The 7,199-nt window shown below is 29.0% G+C and overlaps 2 pseudogenes; both read right to left on the bottom strand.

Moving 5' to 3' along the window:
* Positions 1 to 1,135: 1,135 nt before the first annotated feature.
* LOC122522088 lies at positions 1,136 to 4,164 on the bottom strand (annotated as a pseudogene).
* Positions 4,165 to 5,056: 892 nt separating this feature from the next.
* LOC122522087 lies at positions 5,057 to 6,803 on the bottom strand (annotated as a pseudogene).
* Between the last annotated feature and the right edge of the window lie 396 nt (positions 6,804 to 7,199).

The raw sequence follows: 7,199 nt of genomic DNA, 5'->3' as shown, positions 1-7,199 counted from the left end.
TTTTCAGCTTTTTAGTGATGCAATTAAATTATTTGTTAAGAAAATATTAATTATTAAAATTAATTTATTTTTTAATTATTACCAATAATTGGATTTATTATAGTTAAATTTTAATTCTTGGTTTACTAAGCTGCAGTTATATTTATACTATAAATTTATTTATATTATGTATAGTAATGTTTTTAAGGTGTTTATATTATTTTGATGGTAAGTTCATCTAATTCAAATTATCAATATTAGGAGGTATACGTTCAATTTCTCAATCTTTGTCTTATTTGTTATGTTGAAAGAAATTTTAATTATGTTGAATTTTTCAATTGTTAAATTTTATGAAATTTCAAAATTTTTAAGTTTTTGATTTTAGTAAATTTTATATAATATTTTTTATAATATTTTTTCTTTTTAGAATAGTAGCTGAATTAAATCGTATACCTTTCGATTTTATGAAGGGGAATCGGAGTTGGTTTCAGGTTTTAATGTTGAAAATATGAGAATTAGATTTACATTTACTTTTTTAGCTGAATATATAATGATTTTAATTATAGGAGTATTTTTTGTTATTATATTTTTTAGTTATTTAATATTTTTTATGTTATGGTTTTCAGAATTTTAATAATTTTAATTCAGGGCTCATTGCCACTTTTACATGATAATTTAATGTATTTTGTGTTCAGATTATATTTTATCTTTTTCTAGAAAAATTTTTTTATTTATGTCAATTTTAAATGTTTATATATTTGAGATAATTTAATTATTAATAATTTTTATAATTATCATTTAAAATAAAATTATTTTGGCAGATCAGTGAGTTAAATTTAGATTATTAATTTTTATAAATTTTAAATAAAATAAAAAAAAATTTTTTTAAATTTACTTCTATTATTATTATTTAAAAATTTTATTAAATATTAGAAATGTAATTGAGGTTGTTATGCGTATAAAAATTTAATATAAAAAGAATTAAAGTTAGAGTTAATAGAAAATTAAAATATTTCTATAGTATTTTCAAAATATACTTTACGGCTTATTAACAAATTTTATAAATTATTTTGTATAAAATTATAAATCAAAATTTATTAATTATACTAACTGATAAAAATTAAAAAAATGGAAAATTGCGTAAAATTGTGCCAATTCAATATAAGAGTTTTAATTTCTTATATATTATTATCCTTAATCTATAAGGAGTTTTAATTTCTTGTCTACCTAATCAAGTTAATAAAGAATGTAGACACTAATATTCAAAAATAAATTTATTAAATATGTTTAAATTTATTTTAAAAGTAATTTAGGATTTGATAAAAAAGGTAGTAATATTAGAATTAAAATTGATATTAATAAAGCAATTACTCCTCCTAATTTATTAGGAATAGCTCGTAAAATTGCATAAGCAATTAAAAAATATTCAGGTTTAATATGAATAGGAGTAATTATAGGATTAGCTTTAATAAAATTATCTAGGTCTCCTAGTATATAAAGATTTTGAAGTGTTAAAATAATAATTGATATTAATAAAATAATAAATGTTATTGAATCTTTAATTAAAAAAATTTATGAAATACAATTTAATTTAAATTACTATTTAATCCTAGGGGATTAAAAAATAGATCCTAATTTATGAAGATATATTAGATGAATAATAACTAAAAATAAAATTACGAAGAGTATAATAAAATGTAATGAATAAAATCGATTTAATATAGGTGAGTTAACTGAAAAACTTTCTCGGATTCATTCAATTAAAATTGCTCCAATGTAAAGAATAACTGATATTTAACACTTTCGTCGCCACGTCACCCAGATCTGGGTGACGGGTATGCTTCCGTGGGGGCCCCGTCACACAAATGGGTGACGCTCTTCTTATTCAAGTTAATACGACTTTCAGATAAATTTTTAAAACGAATTTAATGGAATCAGTATTGAAATATAAATATAGGATATACAACATAACAATACTACAAATATACATATTATACTATAATTTTTACTAATTCATATAAGATAACATATTGCATTATACTATCTCGTATGGTGTGCGTTGAAACATTGTAAACACATTTGTGGTGAATTCGGACACTTGGAACAATAGGTCGTAGTTTTTTTTACATTTTTTTTTGCTTCTTGTCGTTCAGCAGTTTGTCCCTTTTCTGGTAACATAGGGCGCACGTCCTTCTTACAGACTTGCCCTGCTCATTTGTACGAATCTCAAGCTTATGGGACACGTTCCTTGTTCTAGTAGAATTTTCCGGGGACAACCATTCGGCAACAAGCAACTCTCGAAATTTTCTTATCCCAATTTTTTTATTTTTGACTCTGGTATACGATGTGAGCATTTACTACACTGGTACCCAAAAGCAAATGTAGTGCTAATTTTCGATACCACTTGATACTTTTCCGTATCGTTGTGGCATATGACACCAATATCAAAGTATCGAATGGAATATTATGAATGTTATGAATGGAAAACGATACTCGAGTGCCTATTTGAGTTACATCCCTGCTATTTCCCGCTTATCGCTCTGTTTATGCCTCGGCGCTCCGACAGTCGAATTTGGGCCTCGGGAGAAACTCATTGCAATCGCGCTTGACGACGAAAGTGTTAAAACTATATTTTTCCTGTTAAATAAGAGAAACGACAATTCAAGTTTGTTCTCAACCGCTATCTAGAGGCCACCACCCGTATGGTTACTAACGATTCGTAATATTTCTCTTCGTATAACGAACTTTTATGAACTGAGTACGTTGATGTACTTTGTCTTATATACCCTATATTGTATACTATATATTGACACGCGGATCATAATCAGCGCGCCAAGTTTGAAGAGAATATATTCTCTTTATATATATATATATATAGCGGCCACGCGATGCTGTGGCTAAGGTATACGTTAAATTATATTGTAGTAAACTATTCAATACAGTGAAATTATTATTTACGAATAAAGACGAAAACGTTATAGCCAGTATAAAAATCCACGGGATTGAGATTTGAATTTAAGGTCAAAATTTGAAAATGATTAATAAAATTTTCATAGATTTGATATTAAGCACAAATCAACATAAAATGTTGAATTTTAGATTTTTGTTTGAGAAATTACTAGTTTAGAGAGAGATGCGCGAAGAGAAGATCGGAGAGTACTAAGAAAAAGGATAGAGACGGACGAGATAGGCAAGTGGACTGTATTATGTTAATTTCTGGTAGAGTTTGTATGTAACGAGATTTATTAAAATTTGTGAACAAAAAAATAGAGATAACAAAATTATAATATGAGTTAATAAATAGTAATGGATAGACTACGCCACGTGTACCGGATATCACGCCACGTGTGCCGGAAGTACGTAGTACGAGAAGTCGTTAGAAATGTAATAATAAATTTAATATGAGAATAGATAGAAATAATGAAACGAGTAATACAAGAATGAGAGGTAAGAAAGTATAAAGAGAGGATCAGAATTAGAGATAAAGGTTAAGAGATTACCTGATATGTCGTTAATGAAAGATAGTATAAAGAGATGATCAGTGAGAAAGACACAACACAAGGATCGCCTGGATGAGAAAAGAAAAAAGACGATACACCAATTAGCGCGTTCCACGCTAGGAAGAGAGAACAAAAAAAACCAATAGGAGAATAACACGCAGAGGATGACGTCACAGGGGACCAATGATCTATTTACACGTTAAGTGGCGTGATCCCTTGATCAATAAAAACAATCGATATGTCTTCTTCTCGACGATAACAGACGGCGTCTTAACCATGCTATCCGAGAGGTGCTGTCATCTAGTTTGAGTGGCGCAATTTTCGAACAATTTTATTAATCTTATATTCAAGTTTGTAACAAATAAGTAAATTAAAAAGTTGTTAGTTGATAACATGTAACATTTAATTTTATTATAAATGAGGTAGGAAGGGTAGATAATTCTTTATTTTTAAATAACAATAATATTTATTATTTTGAATTATAAACATTTTCAATTTTAATTTAATTCGACATTAATCGATGCACAATATTCTTGGTTAACCTGTCTTTAGCTAACACGAATAGATTCGATGGTTTTCCCACACGTGAGCATGCAGAATATAGTTGTCCATGGGAAAAACATGGATTTTCCAAATCTAAACCACAAGTGGGCATTGTTTGGCCTTGAGACTTATTTATAGACATGGCGAAAGCTAAACGAATGGGGAACTGTAGTCTTTTGAAAGGTATCGTATATTCTGACGGTATCATTGAAATACGTGGCAACAGGACCTCACTTCTCCTTTAAACTTTCCAGTCAAAATGGTTGCTTCAATAATATTTCCGGTGATCTTTTTGATGACCAAACGTGTACCGTTGCATCACGAAGCTTAGATAGAAGGAGCACGCTCGCAGTGTATAAAAATGTCCCAGAAATACAGAGAAAGTTAAGTTTTTTTCCAGAGCGTGCTGCAACAACTTCGATCCACTTTTTAAATTTCGCGGTTTCAAGTATTGGATAAAATATGGTGAACGTAACCAACAATAATAAGTAGCATGGAATAATTATTATCTAAAAACATGAATATATATATAATTAAACTTAAATTCAAAAAGTGAAGTTAACAATAATACGTCAATGTTTTTTAAATTACTAAAAAAATAATATGAAGGAAACTACTAAGTTTATATAAATTTCAATTTTGAATTGGTTAAAACCTAAAGTAAATAAAAAACAAATAGTTATTTAACATCTAATGAATTTAATATCTAATTATAGAATAGAATAATAGTCAAAAAAAATAGTATATTAATTTAAAATTCAAATAATGTAAAACTTAGAATACTATTAAAAGTCAATAATTCAATTGTTTGTGGAAAATTTCAAAACAATTATCATTACATAGTCCGTCATCGTATTTTTTACATTCATAACGCGTATCGCTCCTTCTCTTATTTTTTACACAAACAATACATTTTCTTCGCGATAGTTGTGTTATGCCGGACGATTATGACATTTTAACGGAAAATGCCTATCAATTAACCGAAACGGTAAATCCTCAGATTTTCTCTTACCTCCTTCTACCATGCTTCTCTGTTAGAAATATTTTCTTAAAATGTCTCTTATCAAAGCTAAATGAAACTCATTAAATTTTTGTTTAGAAGCAGTCGATTTTTTTTATAAAATATATGCATTATATACAGCTAAATCTAACAAGTGGAAAAATAATTTTTTGTACCACTTTATAGTTTTCCTTAGCGAATTAAGTGTACTCAAAATCATATCAACTCTATCTACAGCACCAATGTTGGAATTATAGTCTGCAATACATGATGGTTTCCTCTTATATAATCCTGTACGATAATCCCTCTTCTTAGTTTCAATCAATGTAGCTGCATGTGCGGAAGACAACATTCAAACCTCCTTTTTATCATACCATTTCATTGCCAATAAAATGTCAGTCGATCGGTAGCACATTTCTTCTCTCTTCAACTTCTCTTCCATGTGGAGCATTTCTCTTTTATTTTTACGAACGGTTCCAAACGCGTTGGTTTTGTTTTTGTGTAATAATGTATATAAACGTGGACTCGTGTACCAATTATACGTATTAGTGTATGGCCCTTTCCAAGATATAGCTGAAGCAGCGTCATCACAACATCTCCAGAGATTCCAATAGCTATGTTACTTCTACTAATGTTTGTTTTTTGCCCAGTACAAATTATGAAGTCCAATATAATTAGTTTTACAGTCAAAAAGGAGAAATAGTTTAATTCCGAACCTATTTCTCTTGGATGGTATATACTGTTTAAAATAACATCTGCCTGTGTACAGCAATAGACTTTCGTCGATGCATAGATTTTTGTAAGGTGAAAATGACTGCAAAAAAGATTCTTTAATTTATCTATTATTGGCCGTATTTTTGCTAAAGGATCGTCACTTGCTGTATTATTATCGTTGAAGTGCAACATTTGTAATAATAACATGTATCGATCTCGAGCCATTATTTTCCGGAAAATATTGCTTTTCAACAGTTCGTCCATAGACCAATATTCTCCCAAAGACAGTTTCTTCGAACGTGGCATTAGCATTAAAATGCATAAAAATACGTACATTTCAGGGACTGAAGCATCCTTCCAATTCGTCAAACGGGAATTCTTTTTATATGCTGTACACTGTTGTACGCATTTGAAATAAATGTTATATTGATATGGTTTGCAAGAAAGTGGCCCCCAATGGTGATAAAATAATTCAATATTTTTTTCATCAATGCTGATTGATGTTCTTAACACCCAACAAAAGGTAGCAATTTTACTGTCGAAACTTTGTGAAAATCGATACGATGAATCAAATTATTCATAGTTTTAGTCCCAACAACAATTAAAACGATATTTTCTAATCGCTGAATAAGAGAAAATAAATTATCGTTTGGGCGTATGCAATGCTCGCTCATTAAATCAATAACTCTGTCTCTATTAGATGATACATTGGACTTAAAACTTTTTAGGCAGTTATCGCACCGAGAAAATCGCAGCATTTTCCTCGCAACATAACCAGCTATATAAGCAGTTACGTATTCATGTATTCACGTTTGAACACTGGTTAAGAATTTCTCTTACCTAAAACGACCGTCCTTCTAGAATTTTTATGCGAAAGCCTTTGAGTAAATAAGGAAAGTCTTAGACATAAACCATAGCTGCAACGGGTTGCCACTCAATGCTAAAGGATAGGGAGCTTATTTGACCACTCGGTTCAAGAGTAATACCAACTCAATTATCTTTAGCAATAAATTTTTTAAGTTTTAGTAGTTAGTTTAGGTTTTCCACTATATTTAATGGTAACCCTGTTTTAGTGCAGTTCACTTTATTGATAAGTAAGCCAACAAAATGATTAGTTCACACGTTAAGTATAACAACAAAATTAGGAAATGCATTGCAATCGCTAGCGAGTCGCTACGGTTCCTGACTTTCAGCGTGGGAGACGTGAGTTCATTTCCGATATTCGTATTTTTTTTTCTTTTTTTTCCATAAACCAATATCAGTAAAAATTATTCAAAAGTAATAATGAAAATAATAACAATAGCTTAAAAAAAGTATCTATTGTAATAGGACAAAAAAAATAACGTAAAGGTTTCCAATGCTTTTATTATTAAATAACATAAATAAATAAAATCTAGAATAAATATAATAATCTCATTACAATAAAATACTAAGTTATTTAGCGACACCTTTTAATTGTGCAA

Source organism: Polistes fuscatus, unplaced genomic scaffold, assembly GCF_010416935.1.
Source record: "Polistes fuscatus isolate 324 unplaced genomic scaffold, CU_Pfus_HIC Scaffold5, whole genome shotgun sequence".
Classification (NCBI taxonomy): domain Eukaryota; kingdom Metazoa; phylum Arthropoda; class Insecta; order Hymenoptera; family Vespidae; genus Polistes; species Polistes fuscatus.
Note: the sequence above shows the minus strand (reverse complement) of the source record. Positions and strands in the feature narration are given on the sequence as shown.